At 38.3% G+C, this 23,093-nt stretch overlaps 2 pseudogenes across 1 annotated transcript; one reads left to right on the top strand and one right to left on the bottom strand.

Moving 5' to 3' along the window:
• Window positions 1-331: 331 nt before the first annotated feature.
• Window positions 332-8,116, bottom strand: LOC146330952 (nuclear factor 7, brain-like; annotated as a pseudogene). Its single transcript, XR_014769042.1, has 7 exons — window positions 6,924-8,116; window positions 4,008-4,103; window positions 3,652-3,888; window positions 1,970-1,992; window positions 1,756-1,874; window positions 1,466-1,674; window positions 332-1,088 (listed from the first exon to the last, which is right to left on the bottom strand). The product of XR_014769042.1 is annotated as a nuclear factor 7, brain-like (transcript).
• A 2,867-nt stretch (window positions 8,117-10,983) lies between these two features.
• On the top strand, window positions 10,984-21,262 carry LOC146330951 (protein Niban 1-like; annotated as a pseudogene).
• Window positions 21,263-23,093: the final 1,831 nt, after the last annotated feature.

Genomic DNA, 23,093 nt, shown 5'->3' with positions numbered 1-23,093 from the left:
TGCAAACATCATTAGTTATAAAGTGTTTGATGAATCAAAATTTTGACCACATGATGCCATTGAAAAGTGAAGGGATAGCCACGAATGACTGTACCAAATGTCATGCCAGTCCATTCAATAATCTCACCAAAGCCATCAGGATTTATCATCTGGAGACCATGAATGTCTGTAAAGATTTCATGACAGTCTATCTCATAGTTGATGAGATATTTCAATCTGGACCAACATTGGTGGTGGTAGACAGACCAACTGACAGACTGCCATCCCTGGAGAGCAATACTTGTATACTTGAAAAAACGGCATTATAATTCATTATGGCTGCAAGCACTTGTTAGCTATGACAAATATAATAAACCAGATGATCTACATGATTCATCTGGATTTGTTTGTGATTGACAGACTGATTGTTGATGGTGTTTAGCTTTATTCAGTGAGACATGGTAGGTCTCACTGAACCTGGGCTTGCTGGTCTGTTTATTGCCTCTCGCCTTTTCCTTTCCACCAGGTTTTGTTTTAATGAGCCGCTCCTTCATGGTGCATCTCTGAGGTTTGATTTTCTTCTCCTCTTTCATGAAACAAATTGCTGAATTTTTGTCTTCAGTCAGACGTCTGCACTCTGAAATCTTGCTGTTACCATCAGTTGATGCAGCAGTGTTAATGCTTTCCTTGGTGCCAGATTCACTCTTTATGAACTGATCCTCTTCAGTGTCTTCCACAGGGACGTAATCTGGCTCCACACTGATGTCCACACTCTGTGCTGACACAGCAAGGCCCCCACACAATGATATACTCTCAAAGTATGGGTATACCTTTTCGGTAAAGGGATGTGTAAATGTGAAAAGATGTGTGTCGGTGTCAGCATTCATGAACACCAGCATCCCTTCATCCCAGTGCAGCCTCACATGAACTCTGCTGAGGTGATGTGAGCTGTCGAGATTTAGGTCTTGAGGGGGGTTGGTCAGAGCTTGGTACTCGCCGTCTCGCAGGCTGATACACCAGAGTCCTGCCTCTGGACAGGCCTTAAACTTTGTCCTTCTGCATACTGACTGAGTAGCCACACCGACTGTCCAATTATTGGCGTCACCAACCTTTTGAAATCAAAAGAGAAAGAGACTGTGCGCGCATCATATTCACAAGTATGTTTTCATGAAAATTAAATGGTTTCAACTGAAAATATTAAATTCTTAAACATTATTCACTTTTGCTTAATGTGTTTATGCTACAATTCTTTGAAATTTTTTGTTCTAAAACTCAAAGATAAAAACTTTTATCAGAAAAGTTAATAAACTCAACAAAAGATTATAGGTCAGCAACACTTATTAAAAAAAGTTTATTTAAAAAAGTTCCACTTTGAGTCAAAACTCAAAATTTAGTGAGGATGTAGAGAATATTTGTTTATGTTGTGTTATAGCTCATTGTTACATTGCTCAGCTCGGGCCCTATACTACACACAGTATGTAAATACCTCAATATCCCAACAGTGCTCTCCTGAGTCAAAGCCCTCTCTCGCCAGGATGGAGGAATAAGGGTAGAAGCATTCAGGGTTGGCTGGGACAGGGACATCCAGACTGTGTTCCAGCCATTCTGAGAGTCCAGGGGTGATACTGACACTGTTTAACCCGGGACACACCCTCAGAGACTGGCCAGCCGTCCTGGGGTCCAGGGTCACTGGAGCTGGAAGATGTAAACGTGGTCAGAGGGACTGAAGGAAGGAGCAGGGACAGAGGAAGGGAAGAAGAAGTGAAAGACACTGACTGTACGGGGCGATGTGCTTCATCTTCTCCCACACAGCATACTGGAGGTTACCCAGGTGTTTGGCCACATCTATTAGAGGTCTGCACACCTTCTGTGGCTCCCTGCTATCTGTCCATGTACTGCAGCAGATACATAGCAACATGCAGACAGTTAGACAGCTACACTTAGATGTATATGTGCTTGTGTGTGAAAAACACACAGAAGTGTCACATACCTATTCATCGTGTCCTGATATTGCTACAAAAAAAAAAAAAAAGAGTTTGTAACACTTGATCAGAGTTGGGAAGCAACGAAGTACACATGTAACAAGAAGAAAATGACTAAAAGACGTAATGACAAAAATGCTGTAAAAAGTGTTGAGTTGGTGCTCCCAATTATTTTGTTCATTTGTTATTTCGTGTTTATGATGGGCAAACCTAATGTTATGTTATGTTATGTTTATTGATTGATTGTTTGAGTTGATTGAGGACTGATTGATTGACTGACAGGCCAGCTGTCTGATATCCATTGTGGCCGTCTTTAATAAAAGCCTTGCACCCGCAGCTGAGTTCAGTTGTGTGTAGGTGACCTGGGAAACAGCAGCAACTTTCAGTATATTCTTTCATCTTTGTATTCGGTGCTTGATCTTCTAACTTTTGGGTGCACAGTGCTGTGCTGCTGTATAGCCCTACTCCGTCAACAAAAGGTGTAACACGACAAAAACAAAGTCAAAATACATAACTAAGGGAAATTCCTTAAATGACATAAGACAAAAACAACATAACCATACGTGACAAGACGAAAATTATGGGAAAGATATAACAAGACAAAAATACCGTTAATGACAAAGTGACGTAATAAGAAAAAAGCAACAACCCCCCCCCCCCCCCCCCATAATATTACAAAAATAATGTAAAAGATGTTACAATACAAAAAAGACATAACAAGACAAAAATGATGTTAGAGATGTAACAAGACAAAAACAAAGTAACAATACATAACTGAGGGAAATTCCCTAAATGACATAACAGGACAAAAGCAACAAAACAATACATAACAAAATGAAAATAATGTAAAAGACGTAACAAGACAAAAATGACATAAGAGGTGACAAGACAAAAAGTAATAGATATAACAAGACAAAACAAGATAAAAGATGTAGCCAAATGTAACAAGATAAATACAACATAAAAGACATAACAAGATGAAACAGGGGGACTAGGAGACTTTGAACATGGAGAAAAGGTGAGGTTCAGTTAGCTTTGCCCAGAAACAGCTGGTAGAAATGTTCTTTAGGTGGTGACCTTTTACTTTTATACTTTGAACACATTTCAGAGCCTGTACTTTTTCACTTTCACTACAGTAAAGAAGTTGAATTAGTGCTTCCATTTTAACCATTTTTTTACACAAGCATCTGTACTTCTACTTGAGTACAGAATGTGTGTACTTTTGTCACCTCTGCATTTGATTGGTGTTACAGTAACAGGGTAGTGTGTATCAACACCTGCATTTTACCTGACCTGTAATTGGTTGGGTGTGGTTTGGGTGTGAAGTGGTGTTGTGTGTGTGTGGGGGGGTGTAGGGACTTCACTGCTGTGAGCCAATGGCTATGGTGTAGTTAGGACAGGTGTGAATTAGGTGCCTCACTCCCTGGGGGTATTTAAGCTGCAGGCTGCTGCTTTACTGCTACTGCTTTCTCTCATTCTGTGTGTTTTCTAACCTGCAGGCTAAGCCCCCCTCCCCCACTGAAGGCAGAGTTGGACTTCTGTAAAGGCTGAAGATCGATGTTAACCTAGTTTGCAGCCTGAAACCAGCCATCAAGCAAAGGCTACGTGTGACAACAAACTGCACCCACAGAAGCAACAGTGCAGCAACAGCGGACCTTGGCGCAAGTACTGCAGTGGGTTGTTATATTACCTCTAAGAATTCCACCCCGTCTCCTCCTGCATCTAGCTCCTCCTCAACCAGCTGGATCTTCTCCTCCAGAGACTTTATCACCTCGTTCATTCTGTTTATCCGGTCTTCTGCCTGTCTCTTCTTCTCCTCCTTTTTCTCCCTGAGTGCAAGTAGCCTCGCTGCTTCCTCCTCCCTCAAAAACTGGTGAAGACTCTCAAATTCCTTTTTCATGTGCTCCTCTGTGAGTTTGGCCTCTACCTGGAGGGAGGAGAAGAGGAGAAAAAGCAAGGAGCACATGAGGAAGGAAGAGCAGAGAACCAAACAAGCATTTAGAAATGCATGAGTGAATTTTTTGTTGGGTTATGTTAGAGTCCTACCCTGTTATGTCTGAATGCATGTACACAGGTATGTATGGCTTCCTCATAAGGACCCATCCTCTTCTTCAGTCCATTTAGTGAAGTTCTGAGCTCCTCCTAGTGGCCAAAAGGAGGATTACTCTGAAACAAAGCTTTATTAGTAGCTGTTGAGGTTATTGAGTACTCTCCTTACTGTTTTGAAGTACTAGTAGTTAAATTGAGTACAGTTACTTGGCAGTTAGAGTTATTAGTTACTTTGCAAATTAATTTTTTATTCACAAAACCTATAATGAGTTCATAAAAATAGGTACATTATTACAAATTAAACTGCCCAACAGTATGTGTATAGTGTAGTATTTACAATTCTTTACAAGCTAAATTAAAGTATAAGCAGTGGTATACTTATATTGAGCATTCCCATGTTAAGTTACTGTCTACTTCTACATTCCCTGTTCCAGAGAAGTTGGGTAAAACGTAAATAAAAAGAGAATGCATGATTTGCCACATACTTTTCAACCTATATTCAATTGAATACAGACAAGCTTGCTTGCTTTTTGTAAGTATGCACTCATTCTTAATTTCATGCCTGCAACACGTGCCCAAAAAAGATGCGGCAGAAGCATGTTTACCACTGTGATGCATCATTCAGTAAGAGTTTGGAAACTGAGGACACCTATTGTTTAAGTTTTGAAGTTCTTGCTTGATATCTAATTTCAGGTGCTCAACAGTCCGGGATCTCTGTTGTTGTATTTTACGCTTAATAATGCACCTCAGATTTTCAATGAGAGACAGGTCTGGACTGCAGGCAGGTCAGTCTGGTACCTGAACTCTTTTACTACAAAGCCACGCTGCTGTAACATGTGCAGAATGTGTCGTGACATAATCTTGATGCAATAAGCAACGGAGTCTCTGAAAAAGATGTCATCTGGATGGCAGCATATATCGCTCCAAAACCCGCATGCATGTTACCTATGATGCCACTGGCAGTAACACACCCCCATACCATCACAGATGTTGGCTTTTTTGCAGGACTTGTAGTTGAGTATTTTTACATTAAGCTTGGTTTTAAACATCTGAGTACTTTTTTCATCACTGACTAAATCATAGTAATAGTTAATAATTATATAATAATAACAGTTATCAGACTAAAATCATTATAAGAGCCATATTCATATAGAGCATTCACATGAACTTAATATAACTCACCAGGTCGTCAGATTATTCTTAGCATTTTCGTGTGTGTGTGTGTGTGTGTGTGTGCGCGCGCATGGGTCAAATTTCACGTATTATGAGATCTAAACGTGCGTCTGTGACATGATGATCGCACCAGTAATTACCAGCTTAGTTTTCAGCTGGGTGCCTCTTTAAAAGTCACTCTAAATTCCGCCTGTATAAACTAATCTCAGATTAACACAAGGCGGCATCTGTTTGGGCCGGAAAATGAATATTTACATGGGATGAAAAAATGCCCGACTGCATCCCTGTTTAAATATCCGCTTGTTGTGGTCGCAGGAAGCATGTTAATGAAAAACTACGAGACAGTTGTGAGATGGGCCCCTTAGGCTCAGTGGAAAAAAATGTGGACGAGCCTATTTTGTTGAGTGCATGGACTGTTATTTGATGTCTTTGTGCTCCTGTTTAGTTTGGCTTTGTGGCAGCGGGGCGGCTGTAACTGGAAAACCAGCTTTCAAGCCCTCTTGTTGGCAATCATCTGCCCTGCTGAAGTGTCCTTGAGGAAAAAGTGAGCTCCTGCCAGCTGCTCTGTCTCCAATCCTTCAGCATGGCGCTGTATTGCATCCAGTGGAGGAACAAATAGGCCTGTTTTGGATACTTTTCTTAAGTGGTTCCCTCAAAGCAGTTGTGAGATAAATCTCAAGCTTCACAAAGTGATTAATGTGATAAAAAAATTTATGTATTCATCTACACAAAAATATGTTAACTTGTCCTGACTATTTTCTAATATTTTTTGTGTGAAGTGCAGGATAGTTTTAGTGGTTGTGGCCTCTAAGCATATTTGAATAAAACATTTTGAGGAAGGAAAATCATTTTGGTTGAACTGCTACTGAACAAACAAATGACAGGTGGCTACATGAGGAAGCTACTTTGTTGCAAGGGGACAGACGCCAGCAAGGTTCGGAGACAGTGTTTTATTAGTCATAAAAATAACAACACAACAATGTAAAATATTGCAAGTACAATTCCTCAGAGTGTCCATGTGTTTATTTGTGTATTGGGCTAGTTACACCCAGCTACAGCTATAAAGAGTGACATAGTCAATGCAGAGAGGAGGTAGTGGTGGTTGAAAAGGTCAAACCTTTACCCAGAAGTCAAATGTGACACTGTGTTTTTTTTTAAATTAACATTTTCATCTTTCAGTCGCTGTTTAGGTGACAAACCTAAATTGGGTAGGTTCAGGATTGTGACAACAGACCCCTAGGCACATAAATGTAAAAGGCCCCCCACCCCTCCTTTATAAGAGTGTCTTTATAGTCGTTCTGTCTCTCTTTGTGGTAGTTTTGTGCCTCTTTCTGTTAGTTTTGTTTCTCTTTCTGATAGTTTTGTGTCTCTTTGGGGTAGTTTCTTGTCTCTTTGAGGTACTTTTGCAAGGAAATGTGAATAGTTACTAGTCTGGCCCAGGGGGCCCCTGGACTGCATCCAGTAGTAATCTTTCCATTTTTTTTTTTTTTCCAAAAAAGAATCACAGTTTATCTTTGCCATGTGGATATAAACAGCCACAGTGGCTATTCTCCTGTGAACTACACATTATTTTACCTCCACGTCCAGTTTGACTATCAAGAGTGAATAAAGTGAGACACATCTCCTTTCTCCTCCAGCATTATGATAATAATGCTTCAAATAAATCAGTCAGTTGTAGAATGTATGCTTTCAATGCACTTCAAAAGTTTTTGGGGCTGAGGTGCAGAGGCTGATTCCTACCTTACAGTCAGCTGCAGCGTCAGTCAGGAGGTAAACTCTGTGTTCTGCATGGCTCACAGCTGCACACTGTTGACATAAGGGCTCCAGATCATCCAAACAGAACAAAGACAGCCTCAATCCATGTTCTTCACACCACTCTGGACAGTTGACTGACCAGGGCGGCGAGGCAAGGCCTTCCTCTTCTACCTCTGCTCTGGTGAAGGAGACGGGGAGAAGGGATTGGCAGCTCATGGGGGAGCTGCTGGTGGTCAGAGTCTCCAGATCTGAAGCCATCTTGGTTTTGTGTCAAAATGAAGCGGTGAACTTGCACGAGATGGGTGAAAAGTGGGAACACAGGTGGACAGACGAAAAAAAAAGAAGGAGGAGTGCAGCATCATCGTGTGTTAATATCAGTGTTGTACAGTATGTGCAGTTGCCATACATCAGTCTGGATTCATGCTGGATCTGCTTACACACTCTTCTCCTCAGACTTGAAGCTCGGCCAACATGCCTACACCAGATGAAGCCAGGCATACATCACACTTTAGTGTCAGTTTGACTTTCACGACCCTGTGATTTATGGTGTATTCTTACACATCCCAAGGCCAAATTCATGCCTTTGCTTGTTATTTTTACTACTTCACCTATTTCACCCCCTTGAGGTGTAGTACTTTCTTTTCATTCAGTGGCACATTTTGCAAGCAAAAATGAGATGCAATTGATCTGAAGTCAGTTTGTGTGAATTTTTGTAATTTTTGCAAAACTTACACTTTCACTTTAGTTTTTAAATGATTGTATGTTTATTCTAATGTAGACATACAGTAGTACTTCATGTACTGTATGTGTCAGGCCTGAGTTATGTTAAATATGTTATCCAGTGTCACTGGCCTTTAACATTCTGAGCTGCTCAGATCAGAGCACATGTAGAACAGATCAACTCTGACAGGTGACTCATATGACATTGAGTCATGCTCTGAAGTGAAATGAATGACATATAATCTGTATATCTCAATTTTCAGCAGGTCAGGTGGTTCAACGTGTCAGACTAACACATGTAACAGATAGCAGAGAGAATGACTGTGGTGTTACTGTGGTGCCGCTAATAATAAAATATTCCCACATATATTTCAAATCTAAAAACAGACATTAACTTAAGTATGTGTCCATGCACCATTAATCCTTTAAAGGGACAGTTCACCCGAAAATGAAAACTACATATTTTTCCTCTTACCTGTGGTGCTATTTATCCATCTTTTTTTGGTGTGTTTTGGTTTGACTTTTGCTGTAAAGATGTCTGGCTTCCCTCCAGTATAATGGCACTTAATGGCATTCGGCTGCCCAAAGCACTGAAGAAAATACATTTGAAAAATTCAAAATAAGTGTCTCTTTGTAAAAATCATGACGTTATTACTCAAGATAATCAACAGACCTTGGTGTGAGCTATTTCATGCAGGAACTAATTTCTTCCTGCAGTAGAATCCACTTAAACTTATTTCTTTTCCAGTAGAAAAGAAAGTAGTTTCTTATGGCTAGGTCACATTTACTTTGGAGTATGTACTTGTTCTTTCCTAAACAACATTCTTATTTTTTTCTTTGCCTTCTCTTTGTTGTCCATTTTGGGGGGAACTAGCTAAGTGTGCCAGCTAAGGTAGCTAACAACTGACAATAATGCTGTGAAATAAAATCAAAGAATGATTTGAGTGAAGTGAAACCATAGTAACTAAGGTGCACATGTATTGTACTCTGACAGTTACTGCTGTGAAAGCCCTTGTCTAAGCACTTAGGGATGAGTGGACTTCTTAGCTTAGAAAAGTATTCTGCTGAAGTTTTAAACTTAAGTTTTAAACTTAAGGTGGCTTATTTAACCTGTGGCTTCATTTCATTGTGTTACTTGCAGAAAAATCCACCCATAGAATGTATGCTGTTTGAAGTTCACATATAATTACATTGTAAGAAAAAAAAAAAAAAAAAAAAAAAAAAAGCCAAGTTTTAGAGGTTTGACTTAACAGAATTTTAAAAATTAATGACCTCCGAAAAAATCTGATGACTGGCATTAGACAAAAACATGCCCCTCTACTGACTAGAGATAGAACAGAATAGATAGAAATGTCCTTTAATTATACAGGTAGCACTCTCTTTTTTCATGTTTATGTTTTAGACTAAATGTTTCATTTCAGGGGTTGCACACATTGTTCTTGTCTGTAAAAAATAAATAAATAAATAAAGATTTGTAACACTTTAGAAATCACACAGATTGTTGAAAATGTACTTTTACTGTTCATGGACATCTCTTCCACTTAGCAGATATTCATAATTTAAAAACTATGTGGTTAGTTAGAAAAAAAACAACAAAAAATGTTGATGTTAGTGATCAAAGCAGTAACAGACATAACCAAATGTATACTGATACTGATAGCTGTGAATGTGGCTTCAAAGCTTTCTTTTACAGCTGCATGCAGGATTAACTGTTAACATGTATGGACTTATCCATGCCTACACTCTATATGGCTGCTCCTACACATGCACAATTGTCTGCATGTGCAAACCTCCATTATCAGACACGATTTCTGCACCTGGGCACCTGAGCAACAGGTTCTCGCACACTGGCTGAGACCAGATGAAGTCCACGACAGCAGGACGGCAGCTGTCTCTGCATGTGTGTTTGCATGTATTTTTCTGTAATGTTTTTGTAGAGCTTTCTGTTCCACGTTCCTGCTGTCTCCCCTCTGTTTCTGCTTCAATAATCCTGACAGCTGAGTGTTTCCTCTGTCTCCTCTGACATGAAGAGTGTTAAAGATTGTGAAGGTGATGACAATGATGGTGTTTGGTGAAGTTAAAGGCTTCACAAAATTGCTCCTAAAAGAGGTTCACAGTGCATAACTTTCCTTCTTAACTGTTCAGCTCCATCACCAGTTTTCAGAAATGGAATATAATATTCCTAAATATGTTTTCATGAGTGTATAAACACCTGAAAATAATAATTATTGTGTTTTTGTTACCTTAGAATGAGCCATGTATATTTACAGAGGGTGGGGATCCTATTCCATGGAAGTTGCCATGTTGCTTCGCGATGTTTCTAAAGTAACTCAGAAGTGACAAAATACAGTAAAATCTGCATTGTAAAAATAAACTATTTAAACTTAAAAAAGGGGCCAGACTGCTTTAAAATTTTAAGTTGACTGAATATGAATAGACAGCTTGAGGATATTTTGTAATGATTCAAAACAAATAAACTTTTCAAGTCAAATAAACATGATATAAATTTAGTTGTACTTAAGAAAACACGTTCAATAAGCTTAAGATGTTAAGATGAACCAACAACTTGTTACACTGATGAACTTAACAAAGAAATTTGATTTTCTTTTGCATTTTCTCAGTTTTAAAAGTCACACACAAAAAACCTACAGCTGCAGCCACTCTTGTTGGAGCTATTTTGTTCCAGCATCAGCACAAAGACAATATGTAAAACTGGTCTTTGTTAAATTTTGAATGTAACAACCTTTCATCATAGTTCACAGTGTTTAAGTATATTAGAGACACACAGCAAGTTTTTAGCATATACATTTTCTTTCTATAAAAAAAGGGTCTCAGGAGAGTTCAACCTCCTAGTCAATGCATGCTGGGAGTCTGCAAAGGTTTCTTTAGAAACTTAATTAGTAGATTAATCAGCTTTTAATTTAATTACAAATACTGATTGAATTCAGTACAATACATTCATTCAACTTATTCACTTTTATTTGAATCTGTACTGCCAGGCTTGTGTTTACTTGCACATAGCGCTGGGAGGTGAGATTTGATCACAAGTAGTCACTCGAGACACTTCTGGAGATGCATTCCCTACAAACACAAAGTCTTTGTAGGAACATAGCTGCAGACGATATGTTCCCACCACTTTTTGAAGATGTTGTGATGTTTTAGCAGTGCTGCAAGAAACATCTTGCCAAGGACAATGAACAGATGCAGCAAAAATACTTGTTCTGTTGTAATACATCAGCAAAGTAGCAGCAATGTAACTAATGGTAACTTTGTATTTGTAATGTTACAGTAACCTTGTTACAATGTCAAATGATGCATCACAATCATGACGTTACTGCAATGTACTGTGTTTGTAGGCTTGCAATGGCAGGTGTGAACTTACCTGCTTGATCACCAATTACGCATGTTAATACCAGGTGTAAACAGGCTATTTCATAAGACTTGTGATCACTGAAAGACATTGAGATGCTATAAAAACATCTGGAAAAGTCTATCCCTGTTTCATAACTTGAATATTATAATCATGTATTATTTGTCACACAACAATATATAATAATCTAATTGTTATATTCCGTCTTTGTGGCCCGTGCACCTTTAACCTCACTCTCCCTGTCACTCATGCTCAGTAGCAGGCAATGCCACTATTTACTAAACACCCTCTCAAGTGCCTACTGACACATACACACAGATTCAATCTGAAAATGAATACACTATCTCTCGCTTAAAGGGGACAAGTCATCCCAAAATCCCATAGAGATGTCTGTTTTCTCTCCAATATAATGGAACTAAATGGCACTTGGCTTATGGTGCTCAAAGTGCCAAAAAGAAAAAAAAAGCACATTTGGAAAATTCAAAACTAGTGTCTATTTCCAGAAATCATGACCTGGTTACTCAAGATAATCCACAGACCTTGTTCTGAGTTTCATGTTAGAATCAATTGCTTTCCATTAAAAAAGGTAGTTCCAGTAGATTCTACTAGAAATAAAGTAGTTCCTGCATGAAACTGCTCACAACAAGGTCTGTGAATTATTTTGACCAAATGACAACCAGGTCATGATTTCTGTAAAAAGACATTGCTGTTGAGTTTTTCACATTATTTTTTCAGCACCTTGAGCACCACAGGACTAATGCCATCTGGTTCCATTATACTGGAGAGAAGGCAGAAATCACTATGGCCGACAACTATGGCAACTTACACCAAAACAATATAGATAGATAAATAGCACTACAGGCCAAAAGATAAAATATGTATTTTTGATTTTGGTGTGAACTGTCCCTTTAAGCACATCAACTTTGGCGACACATGAAGGAAATTAACATATTCTTGTAATCTGTGTTTTAATTATTGTGGAGATCAAGTGACTGTGATGGCCAAATCAGATTCATGCTCATCAAAAATATTCAGTGACCCCCTGTGCGCTGTGTGGAAGCCTAATTTCTCCATTCATTTATTCAGGTTTTGCCTTTAATGTTTCACCTTCACTTTGTTGAAGTCTTTCCTTCTGTGCATGCACAGAGCACGTTGCTGACATCATGGAGACGTTGGCTCCTCTCTATCAGCATCACCTCACTTCAAACCTACTGACCAACATGAGGATTAAACACACAGAGCCCACTGAACCCCACCCTCTGATTCAGCATCCGGTGAGAATCTGATAGTGGCCTAGCAAATACCAAAGCTATTTAGTTTATAGGCAGTGTTATATGTATTTTCTTAATTTAAGTTCTTCTATTTGTGCTTTTTAAAGGTCTAGTGTGTACAATTTACAGAAATCTATGAGCAGAATTTGGCAGAAATGAAATATAATATTTATACATTTTCATTAGTGTGTAATCACCTAGAAATATCAATTGTTGTGTTTTTGTCACCTTACAATGAGATGTTATGTCAACAGATGGCGCAGGTCCTCTTCCACAAAGTTCGCCACACTGCATTGCCATGTTTCTACAGTAGCCCAGAACAAACAAACCAAACACTGGCTCTACATTCAGCCTTTTGCATCTTGCACATTTGCACCCACCATAGTTTCTCCTACACACTTGGAGTAGGAGGGAGCGACAAGGTGTTTGCAACTCACCACCAGATACCACAAAATTCTACACACTGGTCCTTTAATTTAAAGTTTATTAATAATTATCAAAAATACCAATGAAAGTTTACTGTTTCATTGCCGTCATGTCATTTTGAATTTTATATAGATAAATAAAGAATATTGGCCAACATATTGATAAAGGATTTTTTTAAACTCTCTAATATCCGTATCGGCATATGCCCCCCAAAACATTATTGGTCCCCACAAAATCACAAATACATAATTTTCCTCTGGCCTGTAGTGCTACCCCACAGCAGTGTCTATTTTCAGAAATCATGATTAACTTACTCGAGATAATCCACAGAACTTGTTGTGAGGAGTTTCATGGAGAAACTACTTTCTCTCTGGTAGAAAGAAAATAGTTCTTACATGCAACTGCTCACAACAAGGTCTGTGGATTATCTTCTGTAACTGGGACATGATTTCTGGAAAGAGACAGCAGTTGAGTTTTTCAAATGAATTTTTGGGGCACTGTGAGCACTACAAGCTGAGTGCCATTTAGTCCCATTATATTGGAGAGAAGGCAGACATCTCTCCACCTGATATCTGAGGTAGGAGGAAAGATATGAATTTTTGATGTTGGGGTGAACTGTCCCTTTAAAGGTGATAAGCTTAAACATGCATTTACATGCAAGTATTTTTTTCACAAACATCCTCTACCCTCTGACTCTTCAGGATGTTGTTGTACATGCTGGGATTGTGTTGGAGGGTACTTTGCCTCACTACCTGGATGGGATCTGGACACATCGCCACCTACAGGTCACCAACAGTTTTACAGTCGAGAGTCATGAGTCCAAACAGGTACAAAACATCTGCTCCCTGACCTACATCTGGTTCTCCCACTGGAGCCTGATCTGCACATTGTGTCCATGTGTGTCTGGGTGGATGTGACATTGAATGCCGCAGGTATTTGAAGGTGGTTGGGGCTGTATGACGGAGCTGGTGCTGTCTGGCTGTCATATCTGCACCTCCGTACAACAGCATCGTGAGATAGTGGATGACATGTGCAGACACATCAAAGGTATGCTGCTTTGTATCGTCTGTAGGCAACCTGAATGCACACATTCTAACGTACACACTTTAACATACGTGCATGTCTGCGCCTCTCTGTGTATGCACGCTACAGGTAAATCAGGTGGTAAACTGGCATGTTGGGATTGCCCCACAGCATTTCCTGTCTTCATACAGCACCCTTACAGTGCCCCAGTGTGTCTGGCCACTGGATCATACCAGGAACAGACACGGTGGGCCAACATACTGCGAGCTGCAACACAACATCACAGCTCTGGTATAGTTCTCTAATCACTGTGCCCAATCATGAGGCATACAACATTTCCACATGCTTCAATGCCTCTTTTAAAGTTATTCTTTTAATCGTCCATTCCCTTGATTGTGCATTATCTGTTAGCGCTCTGGTGTGAAGATTCACCAGAGTCCAGGGCCTTCTTAGATGCTGTGTCTTCCTTGAAGAAGCTCAGAGGAAGCTGTCAAACAGAGGTACATCTAATAGGCGATGAGGAAGAGGTGAGCAATCATCAGTCAAGAAGTCATCCAATAAAACCAAAGAAAACACTGCATGCCTAGAAAAACACAGACCTACCATCAGTCTGTATACTGGCCTGAGTTCAAAACCACATTCCCAGTGACCCTGAAATTTAAGTTTAGGTTCTTTATAGTATGTGTAGTCTCTTTTACCAGTGCTTGGTTATTTCTGAACTGTTGTTCTGAGATATCTTTGTGTCTTTCTTCCCTTTCAGTTGACCTCTGCTAAGATATTCAAACTGATTAACTTTGTCCTTATGGGAGTATGTTAGTGCCCATGGCATCATGGGTAACTTTCACATCTGTGAAGGTGCCATTAATGCTGAAAGGTATATACAGGTTTTAGAGCCATCCAGACATGTCTTTTTCAGACGTCCCTGCTTATTCCAGCAAGACAATGCCAAGACACATTCTGCATGTGTTACAACAGTGTCTCTTCATAGTAAGACTTAAAGCACTAGACTGACCTGCCTGCAGTCCAGACCTGTCTCCCATTTATGTGTGGTGCATTATGAAGCACAAAATACAACATTTGAGGCCCCGGACTGTTGAGTACCTTATGTTGTATATCAAGCAAGAATGGGAAAAAATTCCACTTTCAAAACTTCAACAGTTTACTGTCCTCAGTTCTCAAACACTTAACACAGTAGTAAATAACAATTCAGAATGATTGTACTTTATCCATTTGAACATCAAAACTGTATTCAACTGATAAGCTGCTGAAAAGCATCTACAAATCACTGGATTCTGTGATTAATTACATTTAACACAGCATCTGAACATTTTTAGAATTGTGCTGTAGAATAGCTGGTGTTTTAGCTAACATGCTGCGAACACTATCAGATGTAGCTAGCTAATGACCGCTGTAAACTTCTAACATTAATTATCAGCTGTAACTAGGTAACGATTTATGTAAATTAGCATGCTAGTTGGCTAGCGTCTTGCTAATGTTAGCTTTCAGTTTTAACTAGTTATTGACTGATGTAGATTAGTGTGGTAATTGGCTTGCATTTTGCTAACATTAGCTATCAGCAGCAACTAGCTAGCTAAAGATGAACAGATTATTAGCCCACTAATTGTTTTGTATATACTTGCCACCCCTCCCAATTAAAGGCAAACCCATCATTCAAAATCACATCTATTTTGACAAAAAAATCCCATCTCCTCCTATAAATCCCCCTACTCTCTTCTCTCCGTCCATTTTAAACCACGCTACTTTCTGTTAGCTCTAATATTCATCTTACACTCTTCTATCATCAGACAGAAGGTTTGTGTTGTATTTTGTGTCCGTATATTGTTGTTTGCTGCCTTCTTTTCTGATCATCTGAGCCTTTTTGCCTCTCTTATATTTCCCATCTTTCATCTTTCTATGTCTTCTTCTTCTGTCTCTCTTTGCCCTGCAGGTGGTGGTGACCATGGTGATGGAAGAAGTGATGTCTTACCTCAAGGTGCGACTATTTTCCAGGATTATTGTACATCACAGCAGGAGGAGGAAAGCCTGGATCAGAGTGAGTGAAAAGGACAAATATTATAAAAAATATATTGAGTCAAGCATTCCAATGGACAAATGCATCTTATTGTACATGTTTTTGTCCTAACCTCTAGTTTATGTGTATTTATGCACGCCTGTTAGTTGCTCTCTGAGGTCTATAGGACAGCAAAATGTCAGGTAAAAGCTGCCATGGCTGCTCTGAGGGAGGAGTTGTCACTTTATCGTTTTGATGTGGAGAAATTGATCTCTGCGGGACTGCAACAGGCTAGTCTGCTGCAAGACAATATTGCTCACACCATCACAGGTCTGTGTTTGTGTCTGTTAAGTCAGAGAATGTAAAATGAGACTGCGTCCTTCATGCTGATCTGTTTCTTTTCACCTCAGACGACATGTGTGAGCCGATGTTACAGTCTCTCCTACACGCCATCATCCCGAGGCTGGACTGTACGCTGCAGGAAGTGGCCGCTCCCACCTATAATGTATTTGCTTCTATGTGGCAATACTTCCTGGAGACATGAGATGACATCATAGACCTGGAATCAAAGAGCAAATCAGTCAAAGAATTCAATAAAGAGGTGAATTGGGCAGTTATATAATCTAAGTTGGGGTAGGCAGTTTATTTTTGATATTATTTGGCAAAAGTTCCACAATAACCTTTAAAAGTGAAGTATGTAACACTGATAGTTAGTGTTTCAAACAGGCACTACAGTCCAAATTCAAAATACTGTTAAAGTAAGTCTGCCTGCCAGACCACATTAACATGTTGCTTAATTGAACCGTTACAAATATCTGCTCCTTAATGATTCTTCTTATGACTCATAAACAGACACTAACTCATTTGGCAAGCACCGACTTTAGTTCTAAACGTGAAACCAGTTCCTGGACACCAGGAAGCAGCGCTGAACCTAAAATCTGAGGATCTCAAGACGATTAAAGAAAAAGGAAAGACAAAAAAGTTATGAAAATTACTGTGATTTTGCATTTTCCCTTTGAAATACCTTACACTTTTAGCTATTCGGGCTCTTAAATGCTTTAAAAATATGTGAAAAGGTAAAATTACTCTTTGATTGAACTGCTGCCAATTAGTACGTTTTAATACTTAAAAAATAATAATAATAATTTTTTACCAATATGGATATCAGTACTGATAATTTTTCAAATGTACCTAATCTTTCAGCACTAAGGACAGATCGGGAAAATCATACAACACATACTGATGATAACAAATTTATTAGAAAAACAGGTGGTACTTTATTTTAAAGTACACTAATTAGACAAAAACTAGAAATAATCTGAACTTTATTAGACATTAAACAAACACAGCTATATGCTAGCCCCAACATTACATTAATAAGACGACAAGCCATACTTTTTTTTTTTTTATCAAAGTAGACAAAAACTAGAAATGTGTTCCTTACTGTCAGACTATAGTAGAGAAACATATCTGCTACTTCCCCATTTCAAAATAATGTACGAATCAGATCTACCAAGTAAATGCCAAAATGATAGAGGTACAAGAATATTTTGTTTATGGGTAACTGTGCTGATTTATTGTAATACTACAGGCAGATAAAGTGAATTGGTCAGAACACTTGCCATCGGTCGTGGCTACTCTGCTAATTGTACAGGACCTGCTAAAGAAGGTGCATCTCAAGTAGTACAGTTCTGTGACAAAGAGTCTCCAACTATCCTCCGACAATGTTTAATGTAATAAGGGTCTTACGGTGAGAAATTATACATCTCAGTTTACAGTTACAGATCTGTTGTCAAGTGTCTCCAGTTATCCAATTATTTATCCAATAAATTCTAATAAGGATATAATAAAGGGTCTAATGTTGTCTAATAAGGAACATATTATTTCTAGTTTTTGTCTAATTTAAGACAAAGAACAGCTTGTTATATCTTATGTGTGTAATTTAAAATAAATTGCAACCAAAAAGTAAATATGAGTAATTCAATTAAAATGTTTGTGCTAAAAAGTGTAAAAAGTAGACTAGACTACTTTGCAGGATACTATACTAAAAATTATAGTTAAATATTGCAAGAATAAAGTATGCAAGACTGTCTGCAGCTGCACATTTGGTTCTTGTGTCTCAGACACCACTAAATTAAAACATTGGGGCTGTATATTGGCATAAATAATATAGAAAAGTTCAGAAAATATTTGGAAGGGATGCAACCACACATTTTATTACACATTTTATATGAATGTTTCGATCCTGCAGAATCAATCCTCCCATCCCTACTGACAACTCTTGTTCACACATAAGGCACTGAGGCCATAATCAGTGATCAGGGGTCGCAAATAGCATTTCTTCACTTTAAATGGTCACAAGCCAAAAATGTGTCAATCACAGATCTAGATTAAACATGGTAGCTGAAGATTTTGTTTGTCTAAAATAACAGCAGAGGGAGATTCTTTAATCAGAATGTGCCTCAGGCGACAGGAGAGGCACTTTTATAGTTTCTTTAGACCTCTTCATTATTTGACTAGCAGCAATGAAATTGTATAATTATGTGATGGAATGTAGAAGTTTACAAGGCCTGAGGCAGGAAATATTTTAAAGGAAGCCCATCTCATGTTTCTTTTACAGTACTAATCATCAAGAGTATTGTATGAAAATACACATGGATACCTAATTAACCATCTTCTGTTGAACAGAGGTGGCAAAAGTACACACATTCTTTACTCAAGTATTGATACTTGTGACAGATTAGACAAGACTGATACAAGTAGAATGATATAGAGTAGTAGTAAATAATACTTATAAAAGTAAAAAGTTGTTCTCTGAAGGACTTTTCTATCAGCAGGTTCTGCGCAAAGCTAACTGAACCTCACCTTTTCTCCGTAGTCGAGTCTCCCTCTTGTCTTTTTTGTCTTGTTTTGTCTTTTACATTATTTTCATCTCATTATATCATTGTCTTTTATGTCTTGTCTTGTTACATTTTATTACATCTGTTTTTTTTTAAATCTTTGTCCTTAATGTCTTTTTCATGTTCTTATATTTTTTTTGTCTTGTCACATCTTTTATGTTGTTTTTGTGTATTTATGTCTTTTTCATGTTGTTATATTTTTTTGTCTTTTACATGTTGTTACATCTTATGTCCTTTTTGTCTTGTTACAACTTTTACATTGTTTTTGTCTTTTTTATATGTTTTTACATCTTTCTTTTATGTCTTTTTCATATTGTTTTGTTTTTTTTGTCTTGATACATCTTTTTTGTCACATCTTGTTACATCTTGTTACATTGTTACGTCTTTTTGCATCAGTTTGGTCTTGTTACGTCTTTTACGGCACTTACGTCTCATTAACTCTGTTATGATTTACAGCGTTGGACACACCACAGAATTGTCTTTTCTATGTGTTATTGTTCCATCCATTAAAACTAAAGTAACGAGTCTGTTTTGAAAATGTATAGAGTAGAAATTACAGATGTTTGTGTAAAATGTAGGGAGTAAAAGTAAAAAGTCTAGTAGAGTACAGATACCTGAAAATTCAACTTAAATACAGTAAGTATTTGTAGGTAGTCACTACCCACCTCTGCTGGTAAACCTGTCGAATATGTCATCTGTTCCACATTTTCACACAAAATCCAAAGCTACAGTCTAATGTGAGCTGATACACAACACAAACACATTGTGCCGAAAATTTCAAGAATGGTTTAACACTTTCTGATGGCACTGTACATGACATGTTTCCATCTTAGGTGCTGTCACCTCTGAGTGGCCTCAGACTGGATGGTGCCAGGATGTGGCAGTGCCTGGACAGGCTGGAGTTGAGCTCTGAGGGGCAGATATGCCAGGAGACATGGGGAGTCCACAGTGGAACCTGGAGACCTTTGTCGCTCAAAGCTCAGGGCACTCTACAAAGTAATTTAACAGTTAGTGTATCCAGCAAATAAATGTAAAGAATAGTATTTTAAAAACTGTACCATGCTGTCTCACATGTGCCTTCGTTCATCTTTTATCTCCTCCAGGTGGTCGATACGTGTGCTGTGATGTTCTCGAAGTCGGTCTCTCGATATTCATGTTTGTCTTCTGACTGTTCCCAGCTCACGGCAGTGCTGTGCAAGGTCAAAGAGAGAGTGGCAAAGGTGTGTCGCAGATTGGAGGCTTGGGAAAAACACGCTTGAATTGCAAAACCAAATTCTCTGTCTCACATACATATAATACAAACAAACACAGCACCTGAATACAGAACTGCTGGCTCTTCAGTCTCAGCTGATTCTGGAGACGACCCTGCAGATTACACTCCCAGCATTTACACATGGTGTGGGTGAGCAGGTAAGTGTTTTTAAGAGTGTACTGTATGTTTATCTTTTTTATTTCGGTTCTCATTTTAATGGTAACTCCTCTTGATTTCAGGATCTGTCTCGTTATGTTGCCATGGTGAACTCAGAACAAGCCCTCTTCATCCACCCTGACACCATCTTCCACTCCATCCTGAGAGACAACCTGACCTCTTATATCCAGTCAGGTACAGTTTCTGGGAAGAGTGGTTGAAAGTTCCAGGAAGGTCACTTGCACTTGACCTTTAATATTCTCTGGATATTAAAATGTCAAGTTTTTATAATATAAATCTAATGCTATTATTAGTTCCCAAATTTTCTGTGAAAGTCAGTTGAATGTTCAAGGAAGCTTACTTAAATGTTTCCACGTTAAAGTTCCCTACTTGATAAAATGGTGAGCTTACCTTACATAAAACTAACATTTCCAGAAGGTTCCAGGAATGTTAATTGACTGTTTGAGAAAGGTTACTGAAACGTTCCCCTTTAAGATTCCCTGGATGTTAAAAGGAGACTTTTCCTGATAAAGGGTTAACTTTATAGCTACGTTCTTAAAATGTTCTGAGAGGAATATTCCAAGAAGGTTACTTGAACATTCCCGCTTAACATTCTTTAAGGTATCAGGAGCAAGTTTTTATGGTGCAAAACAAACATTCTGTCTATGTTTCCATAAGGTTCTGAGAGGGTTGATTAAAGCGATAGTTCACCCAGAAATGAAATTTCACTCAATATCTACTCCCCCTGTGCTGATGTGAGGATGGGTGAAGATCTCCAGTTCACTAAACACTCCTTTCTCCTTAAGGTTCCTTAACATTCCCAAGATGTTACAGCAGCTTTTTCTAATGTAAATCCAACATTCTAACAACCTGACAGTCCCAGCAACACTTGCAGCTCCAGCTCTGGTTTCTCTGAGCCAGTGTACCACAATCTGCTAACTCCTGGTGACTGCACATGTCTGCAGAACGTCTGACAAACCTCTGATGGCTCTACATCAGCATCTGACACACACACACCAAGCACCGCGTCTGACGGGGGTGACACTTTGGCCAGCGCAGAAAAGTCTGAAAACCACATGCCCTCGATGCCTGATGCAGGAGAATATGTTAATCTCAGAAAGCAGAAACAAAGCAGAAACACAGCAAACTGACAGATACATGGTGAAATTTAAACCCTAGAATGTATTAAACAATAAAGTTACATTTTTTTTTAAGTATGCTGGGGTAAACATGAAGCTGACTTTTCAAAATAATAATTAGCAACATCAGATAGAAGAAATACCTGTTTCCATTGTGTCATTTGTGCTTTCTCAAATAACTTACTCAGATTCAGGGCATCTTTACTCAATTACTATTAGTATTTTCTTCCATTCAAAAGAACATTGTGAATATGTCATATATAATCATCTTTAAATGATATGGATAATTAGCAGATAGATATATGTTTAATGTATCAAGATTTGGTTGGTCTGGTCCAAATAGTCTCAGAAGAAATGCAAAAAGTGTTGCAACCGTCCCTGATCTCCCATATAGTACGTCTCATGTCATGCAGTATCATGTATAAGCACTCGACCTGGAAGGAGACAAAACAATGCGTGTAACCCTCAGCAAATGTTGCTCTAATTCAGTATTATCAGGGGAGTCTGGAACATCTCCAAGGTCCCATCTTATCTTTAACTCAGGGAACCAGAGACTCTATATTTTTTCTATAGTTCACTGTTGTTGGAGCATAAATGAGACATCCCTTTAGGTCCAATAGATTTATACCACAATTGGTCAGAAAATGAATGAGCAACTATTTTCATAGTCAGTACTAAGTATGTAAAGTAAGCAAAAATGCCAAACATAAGCTTTATTTTCTCTGCTTGACAACATAGAGAAATATCTTTGGATTTTTGATTGTTTGTCAAACAAAACAAGCTATTTGAACACTTAAGCCCTGAAACTGAGATCATTTTCTGATATTTTAGACTAAATGTTTAATCACTTATGTGGGAAAAAAGGCCAGAGACCAACAACAAAGGTGATCCTAAGTAGCAATCCCATCATTGCTCATGAAAGTATACACAGTAGCCAGCTGTGCTGGTTTGAGCTACATCACTGTGTTGTAACAAACAGCTTTTATGTTTTTGGTTTGTGTTGTATTATACATATTTTTGATTTTGTAATCTTACTTTTTGGCTCAGGTTGAATAAATAACATTAGCTGTATGAAATCAAGTTTGAAAAGCTTTTATACATATTTCATATGCATGAATCATCCATTTCACTTCAAAGAGGCGTCAAAGCAGGGGACCTCCTGAAGGGGTCGCAATATGATTAAAGGGCGAGACAATGTCACACTTTACAATAAGGGTACAAATCATGTACTTATAATGCATGACTCGTGATGATTTAATGCATGAATTAAGGCAGGTTGTATCATGAATTCCTGTTGCTCACCTCAAACAAAAGATCAAGTCACTATGACTTTATGTGATTAGTTCACACTTAATATATCAGTTCAGGAACATTTAATCACCCATGTATTTGCTCAAACTGGTCATTAGATACTAATATTTACATAAAACAAAAACACAAATACAATTACATAAATAAACCTTTATGTTACCGTTCTCCGGCTAACTTGATGTATATCAATTATTATATAACTGTCAATTAACTTATTCAGGATTATTCCTCTGACTGCTGACATAAAGTTCATGCATTGGTTATGCATTACTCTAGTATATGATCTGTATCCTTATTGTAACGTGTTAAAAAAAGAGCCTACTGAAATCCAACATTTCTTTTCTTAGTGTCAAGTTTTTTCTTGCAAAATACTGCATACTGGCCTTTAAGATACGGTACATGAAACAACCTGAGAATTTAAAAAAATCTTTGATTTAACTACTCAACTCAAGTATCAACAAGTATCTTTATAATACATTATTCTTGTGTGGTGTGGAAATATAAAAGAGGCTGTATGAAATTATTCCACGCGATATACATGACACAAAAGTGCGACCACGGTGTATTTTCTATCAT

This window comes from Lutjanus erythropterus, chromosome 3, assembly GCF_056507025.1.
Source record: "Lutjanus erythropterus isolate fLutEry1 chromosome 3, fLutEry1.hap2, whole genome shotgun sequence".
Lineage (NCBI taxonomy): Eukaryota > Metazoa > Chordata > Actinopteri > Lutjaniformes > Lutjanidae > Lutjanus > Lutjanus erythropterus.
The sequence above is the reverse complement of the archived record's forward strand: the minus strand, read 5'-3'. Positions and strand labels throughout refer to the sequence as shown.